This window comes from Leptidea sinapis, chromosome 7 (assembly GCF_905404315.1).
Source record: "Leptidea sinapis chromosome 7, ilLepSina1.1, whole genome shotgun sequence".
Classification (NCBI taxonomy): Eukaryota; Metazoa; Arthropoda; class Insecta; order Lepidoptera; family Pieridae; genus Leptidea; species Leptidea sinapis.
In genome coordinates, this window is record NC_066271.1 from 14,809,777 (window position 1) to 14,834,019 (window position 24,243).

A 24,243-nucleotide genomic window follows, 5' to 3' on the forward strand; every position below is an offset into this window, starting at 1 on the left:
ACATAAACTGGAGTTAGGGATATAGGCGCCTCCATCATATACATTTTTCCGTTATTCCTTATATATTTCCTTAAGGGGTGTACAAGACTTATCCGACGCTGAAATTTCTTCTATATAATCATAGGGGTGCATTGATTTTCTATTAAGGTAGGCACTATGGATCTAAATAGTCGTAGTTTAGCTTTGGAATGTGCAAAAATTGCTTACCGTTAGTATCTAGTATCAAGCGTAAGCAAAAATTTTATTTGTGGTTATAATAATAATAATAATAAATCATTTTATTTCAGGCTACAAGGCCCATAAAATAAAAACCGTATAATCTAACAAACATATTTTTAAAACTTAAATCTACGTCACATTTTCGCGGCGATGTGAGGCGCGGGTTCGGTAGCTTCCGGCGGTCGACGTCCGCGATACTTGCGGAACACGATACCCTTCGGCCACAGCTTCACGTCCAGGAAGGTCGATATATGTTCTGTCGGGACGCGAACAACGAAAGAGTTAAAGTCTACTTACTGCGTGACGCGTCACCAACTTTTCGACCCCCAACCGGAACCTTGTCTTCTCCACCAAGTACTGAACAATAGTTATAAAACAACGGAACCAATTAAACTAAATCAACTTTTACAGTAGTGCTATATTTATTTCGGTTTATAACGAGGTAGGCACTGCCTTATTGCTTATATTATATGCACGCCCTTGCTTAATATTGTATGTTTGACCGTTTGTTGTCGCCGCCCGCGCGGGCGACTCACGACCGAGTCAAAAATGGTAGGTAGACTAGTTACCGCGGGGTCACTCATAACTATAGACTTACCATAAACTAGCGTATAGACAAACGAAGCGTACGACAGAGAAGCACCTTTCTGACGGAGATACAGCAGAACTGACTGACAAAGATACTGACACCCAGGGGCGTGCAGACCATACAACTTCAATATTTCGCATTTTATCACACTTAGTTGAGTAAAGTCTAAGTACGCAAGATCTTAGCCTAGGGGCGCTCTATGAAATTAAAAATAAAACCGAAAAAAAATTATTTAGTAAATGGTACCACCATAATAGTGAATGTGACCTTCTATTAAGTGAGGAACACCTGTGTAAGAAATCCACGCTCTTTCATCTTAATTTATATGAACAGTGCCAAAATCTAGGGATCACAAATTAAATCTATAATGTATGTGTGTGTGCATATGCGCACACACACACACACACACACACAGACATGGATCTCAATTCTCAACCTAAATTCTATTATTTCAATATGAGACACAGGACTCTGTCTTGACCGCACGAGCATGCATACGTCTGTGGTGGAGATATGTATCGCATACAAAGGCGTGTTTGAGGATATTTTTATAAAGATTAATGTCAAGGACAGCCGTATCAGCAGTTACACGAGCTGAGTCGTTTTAACTTTTGTAACAGCAAATATTACGTAAGACTTAACAGATATATCTACGAGTACATAGCATTATATATATATAGTATCTGCTATATTTGAAGTCTTTGTTCATTTTCGATGTTCTTTCTCATGTTATGACTATCATAATCGTTATCTTTTTTTTACACTATACTAATTACTTATTACAAAAACACGTGTATCTTTACAGCTAAGTATGTGCTTCTTTACTACATATTAAAAAACGAAGTCCTCCGCTGCGTCTGTCTGTCTGTCAGTCCGCGATAAACTCAAAAACTACAGCACCGATCTTCATGTTGTTATCACCAATGGATAGCGTGGTTCTCAAGGACGGTATTTGTTGGAGGTGTCGGAAAAAAATAAGCCGTCTGGGAGCTTTCAACGAAAACGCTCTCTAAACACTTTGAGATATAACAAAATAATATATGGTGGAATTTTGTATCTTATATAGGTCTACAGAAAGGTCCACGAAGACATATGTCTATCTATTAAGGATAACATGCTATATCCATTTTTGTTCTATTGACGGAACAGCGTCTGTCAGGTCAGCTAGTTTTGTAATAAATTTTTCATTTCTCATAGTCGGATAGTAATGTTGTTGCGATCTGATTATTGGGTGGAAAATGCTGCTTCCCTCCATAGAGAGGGAAAAACTCATACAAATTACTTCCCACCTAAGGGCCGGCATGAACTTTAAAAATAGAACTTCTGTGAAGAGTTTTATGTAAACAAAAACTAATAAAAAAAATACTGCGGCCATGTGACTTTCTAAGCAGCCAGTGAGAACTTAGCACAAACTTCTTTGAGCGGAATAAGCCGCAACAATTACGCGGTGAGTTCCATATTTAAAAAGTCGACATAAATTGTCCTAATTTGACAAGTAATTTTAAATAGGTATTACTAATATTATTACAAATTATCTATGAATAGTTTAGATAAACAAATAGTTTTATTTTCCTCATATTCAAAATGAAAAGTAGAGTGTTTAACACGGGTAAAAGAATGAATTCCTACTCGGACTATAGCCGCCCTTGCTGCGCTCGGGCGTCGAAATACCTCGGGAATTTATTCTTTCGGCCCTCGGTTTACAATTTTCTACTAATCTAACTAATCTACCTCGGTTAGTTATATAGAAACACTTTAAGAAATATTAACAGATCTTTCTTGTAAGTAAATCGCTTTGATTTATAGTCCAATAGACGACCACAGTACCTAATAACCTAAAAATAACTCAGTGAATAAATATAGGTGTATCTTAGAATTATTTTTTACTTTAAAGTTCTGCCGGCTTTTTTTATAAGAACTACATACTTACCAATAGATGACAGTAAGAGAAGTATACATACTATCTTCTAATATATAAAATTCTCATGTCGCGGTGTTTGTAGTTAAACTCCTTCGAAACGGTTTGACCGATTCTCATGATATTTTGAGTGCATATTGGGTAGATCTGAGAATCGGACAACATCTACTTTTCATCCCCCTAAATGTTAAGTGGTGGTCCACGCCATTTTATTTGACTTTTTTTTTAAATTTGTTTGATTATGAGTCAACATTAAAAAATACATACCACCATTGAAATTTTCACCCATCTACCATCAACAGTTACTTTTGTATCGCGATTTTAATATCGGCAATACAACGTTTGGTGTCAGCTAGCCTTTCAATAAAAGTCTGGATGTGAAACTTCATTATTGGACAGTGGAAGCCTAAAAAGACGTGGGCTGAATTTATGATTTTCTATTATGGCAGGTTATTGACAATTCAGTGCCGCTCAAGATTATTGAAAAACCCCAAAAATTCTTAGCGGCACTACAACTGCGCTCGTCATCTCGAGACATAAGATATCAAGTTTCATTTGCCCAGTAATTTCACTAGCTACGACGCCCTTTAGATCGAAGCACAGTAATGCTTACACATTACTGATTCCCTGCAGAAATAGACGCCGTACCAATAATCTAGCCGTCATCCGGTGCAAAAGAGCCTCCCACTGTTAACATCGTCACAATAACTTCTTAGCGTCTTACAAAATACTTAGGTAGGTACTAAATATTCCAAACTGTATAGGTAATCGATTCCGGTTCGAACCGGTTCCCGGTTGGCTCCACGTTTGGTATCAGCATACACAATCCAGATGAAATCAAATCCACTCGCCTCTCGCCTGCACATAAACAGTTTGACAAACCTGCTTGACGCTCGCGGGACACGGCCGCACGGTCCTTTTAGGACCATCTTTGTACTATCTGTATCTTTGGCTAACCCGCAGCCGGTACTGTGTATTCTGCCTAACAGGAAATCTTGCCTAACCATTTTCCAACCACACAAACAGTCACAATTCTACAGCCTGTGTTTGATTTCTTGAAGAACATGAATGCAATAATAGGCGTATATAGAAAACTTTGTTTATCGTCCTAACTAATGCATGGATCAACACCGATATCACAATTTTCCGGCTTCGCAATTCTCTTTGGGTGACTTAGACTGTAAAGCATAATGTAATCATATGTATTACCTATATAGCCGAATGGTTAGTAACCCTGACTACTCAGCTAGAGGTCCCGGGGTCCCCGGGGTTCGAACCCCGGTAGGTGCAATCATTTATATGATGAATATGAATGTTTATTTCCGAATCATGGATGTTTATATGTATTTATTTATGTTTAAGTAAGTTTCGTTGTCATGAACCCATAGTACATGTATATATTATGTTTATATTAGTAGTATATAGTACCTATAGTTTAGTTTAATAGTTATATTATGTTTACAGGTAAGATTTTACTATGCTTTTTAGGAATATTATGAATTAATTACTATGTATTATGTGTGTATTACTAATAGTGTAGATAACTTACAAATTAGGTATAGTTTAATGTATTATAGATCTCGACAAACTGTTGCAACAGTTTGGCGAGATGTAAAATTTAAGTACCAACTGTGCATACTTTTATTATTAAATAAATTAAAAAAAAAGGCTGTGTCTAGTTTGGGCAAGATAGTTTGTGTAAAAGTGTTTCATTAATATTTTTATTTATTATAATTAAAGTATTGCTTACAGCTATTTAACCTGATGCCTATCGCCGAATTCCGCCTTCGCACGACAAGCCAAAAGTTAGGATATCATCCTCACCATCTGGATGTGTGACGGTCCTCCACAGTGCGGTTTTCTAGGAGCTTTCTTCCTCGTACTACAAAGCTGTGTAATGAGCTTCCTTGTGCGGTGTTTCCGGGACGATACGACATGGGTACCTTCAAAAAAAGCGCGTACACCTTCCTCAAAGGCCGGCAACGCTCTTGTGATTCGTCTGGTGTTGCAAGAGATTGTGGGCGGCGGTGATCACTTAACACCAGGTGACCCGTACGCTCGTTTGTCCTCCTATTCCATAAAAAAAAAGCTATTCGTACTTACATTTAAATAATAGACAAACATATTTCATTCGAGCTAATAAATAGGCTTCTCCATATACATATGAAACAAGTATAAGATTATCAAATCTGTATGTTCATAAGCATATTGAGGAATTTTCTAGAAACTGTGACATTCATAATGTTAACACGAAGAACAAACATAAACTTGTTATGCCTACTACTCGGTTGGGTCGAGTTAGTAAGTCTTTTGTTGGGCGATGTATATGCTTCTACAATATGATCCCAGAAAATGTACAAAATAATGTATAACGAAATTTAAAAGAATTGTTAAAAAACGTTTGTGTGGGAAAGGTTATTATAGCATAAACGATTTTCCTTAATGACACCACGGACTGAGAATAAAGCGAACACCCTCAGGCTCTTTAATTATAAATGTTTATTGTACGATATCACATTGTAATCCATATTATATATTAAAAAAAAAGCCCGCTGAGTTTCTTGCGCCCATTCTTCTCAGGTCTGAGGCAGTCTCTCTTGAATAGGTGGTAGTTTTTGACGATCAATAAGAGATTTTAAATCCTATTTTGAATAAAAATATTTGAATTTGAATAACGTATTCATTAAACAAACAACACAAATATAGTTAAAAGGTTATTAAATAAAAGTTCTTCTTCTAAAAGTCTAAATATATGTAATATTATAATAACTTGTTTGTATCTAATATATAAAATTCTCATGTCGCGGTGTTTGTAGTGAAACTCCTTCGAAACGGCTTGACCGATTCTCATGAAATTTTGAGTGCATATTGGGTAGGTCTGAGAATCGGACAACATCTACTTTCCATCCCCCTACATGTTAAGTTTTTTTTTTGACTTTTTTTTTAATTTTGGATTATGAGTCAGCATTAAAAAATACATACAACTTCAAATTTTCACCCATCTACGATCAACAGTTACTTTTGTATCGCAATTTTAATATCGGCAATACAACGTTTGCTGGGTCAGCTAGTAATATGTAAAAATAGAAAATACGATAAAAGATGCATTAGAAGTTACGAACAATTGAATTAATTTCTTACTTAAATATCTGAATACAAAAGACGTGAAGCATTAGCTAATGACGACATTAAGTAAGGAAGACTTTAACGAGAGACAAAAGAATATTAAACAAAGGACATATCTAAGTTACATTACTTACTAATTAAGCGCATGAAACATAGATTCATTTATATAACACAGGACTTAAACTTCACTAAGAACTCTTACTTAAAACTTTATACAATACAACTTAAGGCGACACTAAATGCCAGCGACCTTGAGCGATATGAGTTCACGGCTGCCGGCCCGCCATCTATTTAACAAAGCCAATATTTTCAAAATTCTTGCGTGGAAAACAGTTTAGATGCTTACAATCCTCGTTATTCACTACTAATCTGAATAAATGAACCTACACAAAAAAGTACAAGCTATAAGAATAACTTTTCTGAGAGAAGTACCAAAAAAATGCGTTACGCCATGCCAAAAAACTTGTTTAACTTCAAAAAACGTGGTAGTTCAAAAAGGCTCGGCAGTGTTAACTATAACGAACAGCAAGCATTAGCAACCTACAAATAAGACTTAAGTATATGTGTAACAGGATTAAGTAGTGTTCATAGCTTGAAATGCTATACTTTCACCACAAAACTTGTCTAAAAACACCATGTTTGCGTGTTTTCTGCTTACTCTTCGCCCAAAATATAGTATGTTTTCAACGTATTACATTGCCAGATATTTTTGGCAACAAAGATTTAACAACTCAATATTATTCTTCTTATAATACAAAAATATACAAATACGAAATGCTTCTATTTCTCAATACATATAAACATCCATGATTCGGAAACAAACATTCATATTCATCATATAAATGATTGCGCCTACCGTTATTCGAACCCGGGACCTCTAGCTCAGTAGGCAGGGTGTCACTAACGACTGGACTATAGGGGTCGTCATAACAATATATATAACTAGCTGACCCGACAGACGTTGTTCTGTTCATAATAAAAAAAAAACTCTTGCGGATGGAATTTTGGAAAATCCTTAGCTGACCTCTACTCGGTTAAAAGAATATTCCTACCAAATTTCAAGTCTTTAGCTCTAATGGTTCCAGAGATATCGTGATGAGTGACTATATACGTGGAAATCTCTTATATATATAAAGATATACTAACAGTTAAATATCTTACTTTTTTCTAATCCGACTCGACATGTTGGTAGGTCGTAGGTACGATTCTAGTTGGGGTCAAATAGAAATCCTACATGGATGTTATAAATTTCTGATAACCATTGCGAAATGTTATTTTTATTTATAGTAAAAAAAATACTTCTCTTAAATCTTAAACCCCTTATTCATAATAGTCTGCTAACTTAAAGCATTGCTAATTCTCACACTGTCTTCTTCTATTGACCTAAATCAGAATGAGAAAAAACACTCCTTAGCGGCTGTTTAAAGTTAGCGGACCATTTTGAATAAGGGGGTAAATCTTTAAGACTGTAGTCGTAAGTTGAAATGTCCGCACAAAGTTTGTTTGTTGAACGTCACCATCAAACAAAGACGCGACGGATAAGATAACATACTATCTAGACACGAGCAGGACGTTCAGCTGAAGGACATTGATACGCCCTGCCTATTAATGTAATATTATAGCAGTGTCGCTCAAGATTCTTGGAAAGCCTAAGTATTCTGAGCGGCACTACAATTGCGCTCGTCACCTTGACACAAGATGTTATGTCTCATTTGCCCAGTAATTTCACTAGCTTTTAAGCCGTTCAGGCCGAAACACAGTAATATTTACACAATACTGCTTCACGGCAGAAATAGGCGCCGTTGTGGTACCCATAATCTAGCCGGTATCCTGTGCAAAGGAGCCTCCCACTGGTAAAAAATGATCTTTATATTGATCCAGAGTATATCCAGAAGTAAAGCCAATCGATTGTTTCAAACCATAAACTATTAACGGTCGTTCCCAATATTCAGTCTATCTCGTACCTGAGACAAAAATCGTAACTATCGTTGACTTTTCTGTCCCAATAAACTCATCGACGGTAACTCACCTTATCCGTACACGCTGTCTGTCAATAGGACGACGTATAGCTTACCAGCGATAGAAGTTTGTATGGAAATTGCAATTCACGCGTCCCAATATAAAGCGATAAGAATGACTTATCGGGTATATTGGGACAGCTTCCGATTATTGACAGTTAATTAATTACTGACAGTAGAAGGTAGTAATTTATCTCTATCTGTAGATAGTATATTGGGAACGGCTGTAACAGAATAACAAGTAACAAAACAACGTCAGAAACTTCACTATAATATTGTATTTCATTTTCATGTTTACAATGTTTATCAAACTGGATTTGACAGCTTTTTAGAGCGAGACAGCGATGTGAACTTTGCAACAAGTTAGATAAAGACTTAAAACACAATAAACATTAGTCTCAAACATCATAACTAAACGTGATTTTAAACTGAATATAACTCTATGCCGTTACGATACGGCTTGGAATTGTAAAACAAGCTAGGGGACTTCGTATATTTGAGGCCGTTTATTTGTAAGGAAACTTGAAAAACTGGTTGTATCTGGAGGCTTGCCTGATGCCGGTCGGGCCGGCGAGGGTCATCAGCAAGCTATTGTTTTGGGGAACTAGTTCCATGCTGCGATTTTGCCCTTCACTGTGATTGTATGCACGAATTAAAATCATTACAGAATATCATAATATTATTTAGTTTGATACGATTCTATTATGAATAGTGCTGTATCGTTAACTTCGTTTAATTCACCAGTGGGAGGCTCCTTTGCACAGGATGCCGGCTAGATTATGGGTACCACATCGGCGCCTATTTCTGAGGTGAAGCATGTGTCAATATTACTGTGTTTCGGTCTGAAGGGCGCCATAGCGCAATTATTGTAGTACCGCTCAGAATTTTTTGGTTTTTCTAGATTCCTGAGCGGCACTGCACTGTTATGAGCAGGGCGTATCAATCACCATCAGCTGAACATCCTGCTCGTCTCGTCCCTTATTTTCATTAAAAAAAGTGTTTTATATTTTAAGTACAGGTTCATTCTACTTCAGATTTTTATTCAAAATAGGATAGGATATCACTTATTGAAAGTCAAAAACTTCCACCCATTCCAAAAAGTATGCCTCAGAACTGAGAAGAACGGGAGAAAAACTCAGCCGGCTTCTTTTTTTCATAAAAATATGGTTACAATTTCATATTGTACAATAAAAAATCATTATTTAATAGCCTGAGGGCTGTCGATCCATTCCCAATCTGTGGTATCATTAAGAAAGTCATTCAACCTGTACTGCACAAACGTTTTTTAACAATTCTTTTGAATTTCGTTATACATGTGTTTTGAAAAGGATATACATCGCCCCACAAAAGACTTAACTTGACTTAGCCGAGTCGTAGGCATTATATGTTTATGTCTGTTCCTGGTGTTAACATTATGGTTATAAATTGAAAGTTTTTAGGTTATGTTTTAGGCTTTAGTTTGTACTCTGTAGACATTTAGTCAGGGCTGACGATATTATTATTTTAAATCAGTGTTGCTTAAGCCTAGTTTGCACTTGGCTAGTAATTTCTTTAGTTCTTTTATCGCTACCATATTTAATCGACTCATGTACTGTATTGACAGATGGCCGTTGGGGCAGTAAAGTCCTCGAATGGCGACCACGTACCGGAAGACGCAGTGTTGGTAGGCCCCCCACCAGATGGACCGCCAATCTGGTCAAGATCGCCGGAATACTTTGGATGAGGGCAGTGCAAGACCGATCGTCGTGGAGATCATTTAGGGAGGCCTTTGTCCAGCAGTAAACGTCTTCCGGCTGATGATGATGATGATGATGATGTATTTTATTCGACTATAATGCGTAATAGGCTTAAAACTCCTCTTCTACGGTACTCCACCAAAGCGCTAACCTAGTGTGTTCTAATACTTTGATTAGGTTCTCAAATCAAATCAAATCAAAACAGTTTATTGAAAGTAGGTATTTCAAAATACACTTTGTCACGTCAAGTAATTACAATAATAATTTATACGTCATCATAAGAAAATACAAATAATATGTATATAAAATATAGGAATGTCATATCATTACAAATTAAATTAAAATTTATATAATATCGACACAGACTACACTCATTAATGTCAAACACATATATTAAAAACTAATCAAGGGCACTTGAGAGCAATATAGGTATGATATTTTTAGGACCAAGCATTCTTGTCATTAATATAATCAACTACCTTATAATAAGCTTTCTGAATTAGTTTACTTTTAACATGAGATTTAAATCTATTTAGCGTTAAACAAGTTACGTCATCAGGACTGAAAACGGTACTGAAAATCATGACTAGATTCAAACATACACCAATCAACATTTGATGTGAAGACGTATTGTAGTTCTGTCAAAATAAACCTTGATGCAAATACACCAGCAATTATACTAAACAATTAATTATAGAATGAATAATTAACATTTTAAGTTCCAACCTGTTTTATGAATCAGCTATTTCATTTTAGACAAGGTGACCACTTCCTACCCAACACTCGAGATCTACCATTTGAATAAATACCATAATATGTTATTCTTTATGTAACGCGTGTCAGCCCTAGCGCAGTTTAGCTCCCGACTTACGCGTTTCTGATCTAAAGCCCTACCTGACGTGTATACCCACGCTAACTCGTTTCACTACAGTAATTGCATCACGCGATTATCGCTCTTATTTCGTATCAGCTGTTGTATAAAGTTGCGTGTGAAGGTTGTTGTAAAGTTTTATGCGTGGGCTGTTCGTTTTGTTAGAACGTAACGAATGGCCCGAGGCAATTTTGAATTTTGGATGGTATTCTATTTGGCAGGTCAATGATCTGGGAATGAGAGTTTAATATCAATTTATTTTAGAGATATTATGTTTATTGTATAATATATTCTGGTTTATCGCGTGAAGGGCGCCGCTGTCTCACTAACGGTAACATTGTCTGACCTGCTACCAGTTCCCGAGTTCAAGTCTTGATGGAACGAATATATTATAGTAAGTAAGCGACATTATAACAAAATTTATAGATAATTAAAACACTCAATTCTGCAGCGGTAGATCACATAGATATTAATATTGTGAATATTTTGTTTATTCTTGTATTTTTATTGAAGTAAGTAATACTTTTTTAGGCGTGACTTGGGGGTGACTCAGCATATTTTTCTGACGGAAGTAACACTAGTACTTTCGGCAGATAAAAGTCAATTGAAACAATTTTTAACCATTATAATTAAATAGCTTAAAAAAAATTGTTTCAAATTGCTCAGTCATATTTTCTGAAAATCTCCAAGTGTATTTGTTTATATAAGACTACTTTTGTAATCTATATATATATATATATAAATGAATTGCTGTTCGTTAGTCTCGCTAAAACTCGAGAACGGCTGGACCGATTTGACTAATTTTGGTCTTGAATTATTTGTGGAAGTACAGGGAAGGTTTAAAAGATGAATAAACAGGAAAACTTTTGGAATTTAATAAAAACAACAAATTTGTTTTTCCTTTGATGCGTACCCCGTCGAATTTATTGACGCAATGGTTTGACAGTTATGCTGTGAAACAATTTTATTACAACAACAGGATGTATTTTTACAAAGCAATTCTTGGTGTTATGAAATATTATTGACAAATTCATAAAAAAACATTATTTTATTTATTATTTACAGAACAACGTCTGTCGGGTCAGCTGGTAAATAATAAATAAAAGTTAATTCAAAAACATTCGTTAATTTTTCTTCATTCATTGGACATGCAAAAGGTTGGAGCCCATACAGCCATATTCGTTGAAATACAATAAAAACGTTATATTAATATGTGTTATAATAATTTAATCTTCAATTTCTTATTATTTTTATTTCAATTATGTATTATTAACACGGCTTTCATTAAAAGTAAGTATATATTTAATGGTATAAATTAAATGTTCCTGACTTTCAACTTTTTAAGAATATTTGTTATATACTTCATGTCCTAGAATAGTTGGGACAAAGAAGGGCAAACAAAAGTAACATATTTTGTCTATGAGCTTCCAGATCAGCAATAAAAGTATATATATGTATCTGTTAATTATTCCTTAAGTTAATTATTTATACTTTAGTTAATTATTATTTTACTTCAATCGCGCGTAAAGATTACACGCACCCACTTCTTTTTATTATATATCTTTTACTAGTGGACCCAACAGACGTTGTCGTGTACACACGTTTTAAATTTGAAAAATCGGTCCAGCCGTTAGGAGGTAGTTTAATTGTGAATCTAAACCATTCTCGAATCCACCTGAAGACACATACCAATCTCAAATTCACTGGAACACACAAAAATATCATCAAAATCGGTCCAGCCGTCTAGGAGGAGTTCAGTGACATACACACGCACACAAGAAATATATATATATAAAGATTATATAAATTTAACATTTACATAACTTTATTTAGCCTCTAATTATTATATGAAAAGTAACTATTTTTACGACTTATATTTATGTACTATATGCTGAAACTGCCTGTAAATGTAATTATAATATAATATGTATACTTAGCACCTAAGACTTGTTTCATGTAATGTAATTCTGATAGTAGTTCATAAATAAATAAAATTAATTATTTTTAGTTAAGTTACAAAAAAAAAAACAAAAATTTTGTCAACCCTAGTAAGGTGTCATGTCAGGGAACCAGATTATTAAACAGAAAGGCTTACGTACCTATTTTACCTAATAATTGTCTACATTAATAGTTTTACTATTTTTCTTTTGGGATTACTTTTAGAACCAAAGAAACATGGTGATTTAGCATGATGAAGTTCCAGCACATTTTGGAGGATGGATCGGCCTCGGGGGAGCGGTGCTATGGCCTGCTCGTTTTCTGGACCTCACACCCTTGGACTTCTTTTTGTGGGGTTATGTGAAGGACAGAGTGTATTTCTCTAATAGCCCATCGGTTGCCGAGATGGAACAGCGTGTTGGATCGGTTTTCACATCATAAGATACATAATAGCTTTAAGGGTAAATAAAGTTCTATAATAAAGTCCCAGCCACTGTTCGGGCATTATCTATAAATAAATTTAAATGTTTTATAAAAAATGTCTCTGTCGTAAATCCTATTACTCCACTGCTGAATATCTAAATGATCGGATAACCTGGGACTAGATTGTGATTATTTTATAGCGATAGAAATGACTGTAGAATATTGTATATTTTTATTGAAAAGAGCGCAAAAAAAGAATGCTCGGAGTGGTTCTTGCGCCGCTTCTTCTCTCTCAGAGAGCCATTTGTTTCCGAAGCGGTAGAAGTATCTAGTAGTTATTCATAATTCACTATTTACATATAAAATATTATCAAGAATATATTGAGAAGCAAATATCAAGATATTTCTTTAAATCTTACTATGACTAGTTCAACTCTCAGGTTGGACGGTAACCGAGAGGTCGGGGATCGAGTCCCGCATTGTTCATAAATTTTGGTTACAAATTTAATTTAATTAATACCCAATTGTTTTGGTATTGTTTACAATTACTATTTGCATTAAACTCTTATATAAGCATATGTTTATATATATGTTAACTTGAATTAACTTAATCTAATGCCGTAGTAAGGTAGGCCTTATTAATCGTGCAAAATAGAAAACTTCAAAATCTTGTTTTGTTTTTTTTTTTTATGGAATAGGAGGTCAAACGAGCGTACGGGTCACCTGTTGTTAAGTGATCACCGCCGCCCACAATCTCTTGCAACACCAGAGGAATCACAGGAGCGTTGCCGGCCTTTAAGGAAGGTATACGCACTTTTTTTGAAGGTACCCATGTCGTATCGTCCCGGAAACACCGCACAAGGAAGCTCATTCCACAGCTTTGTAGTACGTGGAAGAAGGCTCCTTGAAAACCGCACTGTGGAGGACCGCCACACATCCAGATGGTGAGGATGATATCCTAACTTGTGGCGTGTCGTGCGAAGGTGGAATTCGGCAGCAGGAATCAGGTTAAACAGCTCTTCGGAACACTCCATGTGATAAATGCAGTAGAAAACACACAATGAAGCGACGTCTCTACCAAGAGATGTAGATACAGATAATAATTCACTTCGTTTTATAGAAGAATATTAAACATATTTTGTTAACTATCTGTTTTTGCCACATCAATCTTCTACTGTAAATACCGGTTTTGCATGACCGGAGTCCGAAGTACTTACTGCTCAAGGTGGACTCAGAGTCCCATGGGAGCCGGGAGGGTGTGACATCCCGGTATCTACCTCACAAACTTAAACTAGATAAGTTGCGAGCGATCCCGCGGGATCTTTTGGGCCTTACTTTCTTGAAAAGACTTTTGTTTTAATTGCTTTTGTGAAAATATATTTGAGAAAACTAACAAATTTTGAATTTATTACTTATATGTTTTTATACTAAAGTGTATATTTTACTGTATGGTTGGAAGGCGAAGTTTTTTTTATGAAAATAAGGACGAGACGAGCAGGACGTTCAGTTGATGGTAATTGATACGCCCTGACTTTGCAATTAGGTGTTAATTACAATGCAGTGCTGCTTAGGATTATTGAAAAACACAAAAATTCTGAGCGGCGATACAATTGCGCTCATCACCTTGAGACATAAGATCTTAAGTCTCACTTGCCCAGTAATTTCATTAGGTACGGCGCCCTTCAGACCGAAACTCAGTAATGTTTACACATTACTGCTTCACGGCAGAAATAGGCGCCGTTGTGGTACCCACAATCTAGCCGGAATCCTGTGCAAAGGAGCCTTCCACTGTTACCAGTTTCGTAAGGCAACTCAAAAGTGAAGATTTAACAGAGAAAAGCCTCCATTTTATCACGATGAACCGAAGACTAAGTAATGTAAGTCTTAACGATATGCTTATGAGTGGACACCGGTTATATAATGTATTATTTATCAGTCGCTTATCTCACGGATAACTTTCATTCGTTCACAAAGCAGGTTCCCCCCCGGCCTCCGGTCCCCGCAGCACATCGTGTCGTCTCTCTCCCTCGCCCCGCATCAGACAGGGAGGCAGCATACAGGTTCTGCTTGACAAGCGGTTCTCTTAACGTAAACTCCAAATTGATATTTTCAACTCATTGCGTTATTGTTTTATTGTTGTCAATGATACTCTCATGCTGTGACCCGTGACTCCACTCGCCTCAAGCTGTATTGCTTACATCCAGTAGCTTTTTCAAAACATCCCTACTAATATTATATATGTGAATGTAAGTTTGTTTGTTGCCCTTTCACGCCTAAGCCAATGAAACGATTTTGATGAAATTTAGTACAGAGATAGACAAGAGCTTGGGAAAGGACATAGGCTACCTTCGCTTAGAAAAGGATTGAAGGCGATGATATAAGGGATGGAAGTTTGTATGAAAGTTCGTCATTATCAAAGATTACAAACACCATGAAACTTTGTATTTAGGCACTTGATAAAAAATAAATAAATACCTATTTGTTCTAGCGTTTTTAAAATTTACATCTGTGTTGAATGTTTTAGTTTTTTGTTTAGATTACTTTGTAGCTTATAAAGAGGTATTAGTCACAGCAGTTTCTATATGTTATTATATGCAATGTGAGTATATTTCAAACTAACATATGCTGTATAATAAAAAATAACACGGGGACGAAGTCGCGGGTAAAATCCAGTTTTAAATACATTCGAAAACGTGTTAATTCATACATAATTAAACCTTAGGTAATTGTAAATTCAATACATCACAGATAAATCTATATTTATATTATAAAGAGGTAATGTTTGTGAGATTGTGAGGTTGTAGGGGGTAATCTCTGGATCTACTGAACCGGTTGTGATAATTTTGTCATCAATAGGAAGCTACACTATTTCTGAGTGTCAAAGGCTTTTTATATTGTAGTCGGAATTGCCAAGTACGTTGGAGATGTAATGTGTAAGCATTGCTGTGTTTCGGTCTGAAGGGCGCCGTAGCTAGTGAAATTACTGGGCAAATGAGACTTAACATCTTATGTCTCAAGGTGACGAGCGCAATTGTGGTGCCGTTCAGAATTTTCTAGTTTTTCAAGAATCTTGAGCGGCACTGCATTGTAATGGGCAGGGCGTATCAGTTACCATCAGCTGAACGTCCTGCTCGTCTCGTCCCTTATTATCATAAAAAAAAGATAAGGAATTCTTTCTAACGCTGCCTTAACGATAAGAGATATAATATGACTGTCTTATATATTACTAGCTTATGTCCGCGACTTTTGGGCAGCATTTTTTTATCTTTATAGGATACTGTTAAATTATTACACACTTAAACTGTTCCTTTTTCGGCGCTCGTTTATGTCACTGTGGACAGTCTCTTTAATAGTATTTTCCTGCGAATTTTAATCTTCTATTTTATCCCTGTAATGTTTCTAAATTACTTCTTATCAAGTGCCTAAAAACAAAGTTTCATGGTTTTATCTTCGGAAATGCAGAATGCATGCAGACTGTCATCCTTTATTTCAACCTGTTCATGCTCTTTTTTAAGAAAAAAAATGGTAGCTTTTGTCGTTTTCCAAGCTCTAGTCTATCCCAGTACAAAATTTCATCATAATCGGTTCGGTAGTTTAGGCATGAAAGCGAAACAAACAAACATTACATTACTTTCACATTTATAATATTAGTTGGGGTAGGGATTATATGCATGGCAGTATGGGAACACCAACTAGTATGGTAACACTGATAAATGCAGACGAAGTAGCGGGTAACAGCTAGTATTGTATAATTTTCAATTTAAATACAATATGTAAAACATACTTCTAAAATCGTGAATCACACACTACTTACTCAGTGGAGACGCTCAATCCCGCCACTGAACTCCCACGCGGGGTCGGGTCACATCCAGTCACAAGAAACCGCGGTTCTATGTCACATTAGTATTTAAAACATGTTCGGCGAGATTAACATCTCTCGTTACAACAATAAAGCATAAGGCCCTGTATCCACTAAAGCGGAGAGGAGAGGAGAGGAGACGAGAGGGGATAAGATCCCAGAAAATGTTCAAAACAAAAGTATTACGTTTTAAAAAGAATTGGTAAAATACGTTTGTGTGGTAGTAAGGTTACTGTCACATAAATGACTTTATTCATGATACCACAGATTGGGAATGGAGCGACCGCCCTCAGGCTATTAAATAATAAGTTTAATTGCACAATATTACTTTGTAAACATATTTACTTGATGAAAAAAAAGCTCGCTGAGTTTGTTGCGCCCATTCTTCTCAGGTCTGAGGCATTCGTTTTGGAATGGGTGGTAGTTTTTGACTTTCAATAAGTGATGTCACATCCTATTTTGAATAAGAATATTAGAATTTGAACCTGATAAGCCGCGAAGCTGTTAGGTTATTTCCACCAAAGCGCTCAGGATATGTGAGATGTGAGAGCTCGATATCAGTCAAGTGATGTCTACAAAAGGCCCGCCATCGCGCAACTCCGCTCTGTCAAAATTAAAAAAAGTGTGTGTACTTATGTATGCACGCAAGAAGTTATACTTCTTTGGCCTAAAGAAGTAAAAATCGTTAAAATGATTTATTCCTCGTGCCATTCTACGTTTTTCGAAAGAACAATTTTGTACAAATCTTGCAACGATGGCTTTGACAATTAATTATAAAATAACGAATACTGCTGTACGGGCTTGAACCCTTTGCCTATCCTAATAATGGACGAAGAAACCAAAAAAATATCGAATGAAGTCACTTTACAAGAAAATTTTAGGACCTAACTTCACCCTGTTACCTTTGTGTTACAGTGATGCGCGCGCATTTAAAATTTCACTCACATAATTTTTACATAACGCGCCTAAAGAAGTATAACTGCAAAAAGAAATTCTATACAAAAATGAGAATTCTCCTCTCCTCTTCGCTTGGTCCATTTCCACCTAATCTAAGCGGAGAGAAGATGTGTAAATAAAGAAATCTGATTGGATATCAAAATACATCTCCTCTCTTTCCGCTTTGGTGGATTCCGGGCCTTATTGTGAGAGAGCGACGCGGTGGTGTACACGTGTAGTTGCCAACATTGTTGCACACAAATACAGCTCCTGTTCACTAAACAATAAAGCGTTAATTGTTGTGAGCTAATGTTCCACGTGAAACCACTGTATATTTATCTATTTATGTTGAGATGTCGTGCGAATGCTAAGTGTTCGTGTTTCGTTGAATCATTCGATAATTTACATATTATTATATCGATGTATTACAATCTATAATGGAAGCGCTTGTGTAAGTAACAATGCACAGCTACATTATATTTAGATAGAACATGCTACATTATAATACAAATAAAAATAAAATAAGCCTTTATTAATGTAGCTATAATAATGGCAATTTTTATATCCTCAGATTAAGGATTGGTCTCCGCTGTGCTCCAGCTAGATACCGCAATACCTAAGAACAATAGTTTTTAAGCTATTGCATAGCTTCAATCGCGGGCCTTGAGCGTGGAGACCGAATCCAGAAATTCCGTAACGAAAATAACCTAACACTTACTTACTAGATTGCTGTGGAACAGCGGTTATCACGTATGCTTTTTGTGCAGAAGGTCCCAGGTTCAAGCCTGGGGTACATCTTGATTTTTTTAATTCTTTATTTTTTTATCACGTTTTTTTAATTTTTATTATTATGCCAAGCATTTTTATTTAGTTTCACCTGTCCCGTTGTCTGTTTGTTATCAAATCTTGCAAGTTCAATTTTACTCACTTCCCGTTTTTTTTTAATTAATTTTATCAAAAAAATAAATACTGCATAAATAAAATAAATAAATATTTATAATTGCATAAGTTGATAAAAATGCTATGCAATAGCTTTACCGCGGCAGTCCCCGAGTGCCACACGTCTTTTTTTATAATATGCAACAGCTATGATGCTTGTGTGCGTGCCATCTTGACACTCAATGGCATCTTTCAAATTTTGTAACATACGCTTCAAGTATGAATTAAAATACTTACTTATGATATGTGATCCCAGTGCCTTTCTTATTTCTTGTAGTTTTACTACGCTGCCCGGCATTTTAGTTTCAATTATAAGCAAAGTTTAACAGAACATTAGTGGCGCGTCAACGTCACATAGTATTTGAGACTGGCTCGAGTACGCCCACTTGGGCGTAGTATTAGTTGCCGCACTTTGCGCCTACGCCTGCGGTATCTAGTTGAAGCACAGAGGAGACCAATCCTTAATCTAAATTTATATCCTTAACTAATTCATCATTGTTATTTTCATAACAGCATGTCCGTGGCCATAGACCTCTTCCAAACACTTCCTTTTTTGTTTTAACTTTCTCTCTCTGTGTCTCTCCTTATCTAAGATTATCCTCCCATCGTTTAATTTGTCGCCCTTTGCTTCTTTGCCGTGAAGCAGTAATGTGTAAGCATTGTTGTGTTTCCATCCGAAGGGTGCCGTATCTAGCCGTGGGCTACTGGGCAAATAAGACTTAATATCTTATTTCTCAAGATGTATAGTGTCACTCTTTGGTTTTTACACCATCGTGATCGGTACAGCATTGTGATGGACGGGGCGTATCAATTACCATCAGCTACGACCGAACCGATCCGACTTAGTGGCATTTAACTTGGAGAGCATATTCACCCCGTTTCCACAAACATGAACAAAATCCTATAAGTGGCTTTATTTTAAAAATAGAATTTCATTTTATCATTTACTAATTAAGTTATTTATATTCTTTTCTTTTCATGCAAAGCTTTAAAACTTTTTTTATTTAAGAGGGGGCAAAAGAGCAAGGGTTATCGCGATGAAAAGTAATGAGGAAATCCGCAACACCAGCCCAAACCCTTGAAGATTTAATTAGTCAAATAGGGTAGATGTGGATTAAATTTGATAACTAATATATGTTAACTATTTACAAATTTTTGTTTCATTTATTAGTAATCTCTTGTGTTAACATCCGTGACCATGACTTCATATGTTCAGGAATAAAATATTTTACAAAATTAATACAAAATCAATGTAGATTATATACGTATTACTTGTAAGTATTCAAAAATCTAGAAAAAAGTTTAGTAAACAAAAAACTAAAAAACACGCTTTTTAGAAAACCGAACTGAATACGATAGATGCAAATTATATAAATTAACAAAAAAATTATTATTTTGCAAATAGAAAAATGAAATAATTTTATTAAATTGATATTGTATCGTCATCGGTCCTCGATGAATCTACGAAGTTTGAACAATGACTGGCCGTTTAAAGTGGGTCAAATTCACGTCCAAATGAGTCGTTTACAAACATACATACAGGTGGAGCTAATAAATTAATAATAAACATATAAAAAAGAATATAACGCCAAAATACGAAATTCCAACCGCATGTACATCTGGCATTCAACAAGCGTGCATTTCGGGGAAGATTACTTACCTCGCGCAGCCACTTTGTGGAATCAAATATTAACTGCAGTTTTTCCGAACCGATACGACTAAGAGACCTTCTGCATACAACAACATGCAACTTAAATCCCAACTTAAACGCTGGCAACGCTCCTGTGATTGCTCTGGTGTTGCAAGAGAATATGAGGTGACTTGAAATGAATAAAGTGTTTTTGTTTGGACCATACTGATAATGTTTCGAATAACATAAAAGAGACTGGCTACGCTAGTAATGATCCGAATAACATAAAATAGACTGGCTACGCTAGTAATGATCCGAATAACATAAAAGATACTGGTTACGATTGAAATGATCCGAATAACATAAAAGATACTGGCTACGCTAGTAATGATCCGAATAACATAAAAGATACTGGCTATGCTAGTAATGATCCGAATAACATAAAATAGACTGGCTACGCTAGTAATGATCCGAATAACTTAAAGATACTGGTTACGTTTGAAATGATCCGAATAACATAAAAGATACTGGCTACGCTAGTAATGATCCGAATAACATAAAGTAGACTGGCTACGCTAGTAATGATCCGAATAACATAAAAGAGACTGGCTACTCTAGTAATGATCCGAATAACATAAAATAGACTGGCTACGCTATTAATGTTCTGTATAACATAAAAGAGACTGGCTACGCTAGTAATGATCCGAATAACATAAAATAGACTGGCTACGCTAGTAATGATCCGAATAACATAAAAGATACTGGTTACGATTGAAATGATCCGAATAACATAAAAGATACTGGCTACGCTAGTAATGATCCGAATAACATAAAAGATACTGGCTATGCTAGTAATGATCCGAATAACATAAAATAGACTGGCTACGCTAGTAATGATCCGAATAACTTAAAGATACTGGTTACGTTTGAAATGATCCGAATAACATAAAAGATACTGGCTACGCTAGTAATGATCCGAATAACATTAAGTAGACTGGCTACGCTAGTAATGATCCGAATAACATAAAAGAGACTGGCTACTCTAGTAATGATCCGAATAACATAAAATAGACTGGCTACGCTAGTAATGTTCTGTATAACATAAAAGAGACTGGCTACGCTAGTAATAATCCAAATAACATAAAAGATACTGGCAACGCTAGTAATGATCCGAATAACATAAAACAGACTGACCATTTTATACACACCCATATAAAAATATTTTGTGAACTTACTCCGTCGAAGAATTCTATAGTGTTACCATAGCAGTTGTATAAGTATTGAATATAATATTATTGTCTTGTTAACATTTACACGTGCCTGCTGATTGTACTGTTACGTATTACAAAGAGAAGACTATTATGTATTGTTATTTCATTGTATTCTTTTTGTGCTCTTTTTATGTTGCTAATGCATTGTTTTTAGTTATTAATTGATCATCGACAGTCATCTCCAATAGCTTGTTTTTTGCCTTGATGTTTCCTAGGCATATAGGTTTTTGGATCTGCTACCGCATATATTATGGGGACTGTTTGAAGGAAATTTCAGCCGCTCGACGTTGATGTCTAGCATTTCGCAACTGCGTGGTTGGTTCGCTAGAAACTTTTTCCACTTTGTGGATATTCATTCGTAGAGCATACTCCCACTTCAAAAGGTAGCAACGCACTGTAAACTTCTGGTATTGCAGATGCCTATGTCTAGCATTTCTCAAGCGCACGTTCCACAAGAAACTTTTAATAAACCAGCTGTAGTATTATTAAACCGATACGAGTTTCAAGCATAGAGCCTACTCCATTGTGATAACCGATTTTATTTTGTGCCATCATGTAGAGTCCCTTTTTTGGAGAGGAGGAAAATACATTTACGTATTGAAGATATAGCCCAAAAGGGTTCCCATATATCGGGCTCGGGTGTAAACACCTTCTACCGATTAAAAACCTCCTGTGTGCTGATAGCGCCAAAGGTTTTTACAGAGAAGCCGGCTGGGGGCCTCGGTTGCCGAAAATTTAGCTCACAGGCGCGAGGCGTCTCGGAAGGAGACTGGAACCTAGAGAGATGGATGTGGAGTGCCAACTATATTCCTCTGCCTTTCACATCCAAATATTATTGAGGATAAGGCACCAGGTCTTTCCAGTGTATTCAAAAGGAATGATGTTATACGAGGGGCTTATTAGTATGAAATGTGGCCGATTGTAATTTGGTGTTGAATCGAAGAAATTATTTTGCTATTTGCGAATAATCTAGCTTTCACACATGAACTTCAGACGTTCGTAACTCTTGATAGTGATACAGTACTCAATTGTTCAAACCTCACGATAGAAACAGCCGTATATATTGCTGTAAATTTTATTACTCAGCAGCCACAATAGGTACAGACATCCATAATATATAGTTGGAAAGATCTTGACGAGAAAAGTTCAAAATCTTTGAGTTTAGATTTTTCGGTGATCGGGGTCAAAAGCTATTCAGGCTCAAGAATTTCACTAATTTTTCCAATTCTAATGTGGATTTTTCACTAGAATGTGCCAATAATTTTGAACTAATTTCTTTACTTACTGACACCGGACAGGCCATCCAATAGTATTATGTATAGACATTAGTATATTACATACATGTCGTAGTAAAGAACGTCGAGCCACGAGCGAGTACGAGGATGTACTCGTCTTGGCACGGGTGTAATCGTCGTGCGGTGCGAGTGCGGTCAAGATCAGGTGCCAGGCGTGCGCCGAGCAGTCAGTCAGGGAAGAAATATCGAGCGAGGCGGTTGTGTCACACACACATACCGGGAACAACACGATCTTATTATGTTATTTACAGCTGTTTGCGTTAAGTTAAAAGACTGTGTTTTACTTACAGTCGTATTCAACACCCACAACAATGGATAACCATGAAAATCCTGATCATGTGACCGGCCTAGCCCCGTATATAAGTAATATATATATATTACTCTAGTGGAAAACATGATTTTGTTCAATAGTTGTGTGTAGAGTATAGGTGTTCGTGATCACTGGAATGTGACCAGCCCAGCGGGGAATGATGACGAGCACCCTTGACCGAACACCGAACCCCCGACCCAGCGACTCGCGAGGTCACACGACCGCCTCGCTACACGTTCTAGTTGCTGCACTTTTTGTGATATCTGATTACTGTAGGTCAACTTACAATACTCTGATCTATATCACGTTATGTGTATTGTTTGATCATACAAATGTTACACCTATAGTAATAATTTGCATCCTCCCTGTAGCGTCCAATATGGGTGGCGCTGCGGTCGCCTACGAAAAACTAAAGAAAGCGCCAAACGTAAGTAGAATAAGATAGACAAATAAACAAGAACCGAACGAGCGTATTTAACCCTTTTATCAGTAGCAGAAATCTAAACAATTTGTTATTTATTAAAGTGATAACCCTTCTTAATTCTTAACTACTGGAATTTTTTACACAAATTAAACTTGAAAATAAAATTTATGAACGATGCGGGACTCGAACCCGCGTTCTAGCGCGTTCCGTGTGAGCTCTCTTTCCACTGAGCCAACCGTTCGAGTGACGTTTGTGACAAATTGCTTAGATTTTCCTAACATGTAAACATTGGGGTCGAGCAGGTTATCAACCGTAAAGTAGATCCTGTAGATGAAGCAAAAACCTGAGGGTTGAACAAAATCAAGATTTATCAACGATACGTCACTCGAACAGTTGGCTCAGTGGAAAGAGTGCTATTTAGAGTGCAAATTTAATTTGTGTAGCAGTACAAATGTTTTAGATTTAGTAGAACAATATTGGTCACTTTGTGTGTGTTTGTCGTTCAGTTAACGAATAAAAATCTAGAACAGAACATGGATATTATCGGAAATTAGCGCCTCGAAGTTTGAAAGTACGTAAATAAGTCCGCTGGTCCAAAACACTACATACGAGGCCGGCACTGAAAATTTCGGGAATCAAGGAAGTCACGCAACATTACTATTTAAAAATGTATTTATTACGTTCAAGTGATGAAAATCTCTGACCAGGCAATTTATTCTTTATTTTAGGGAAAGTATAAAA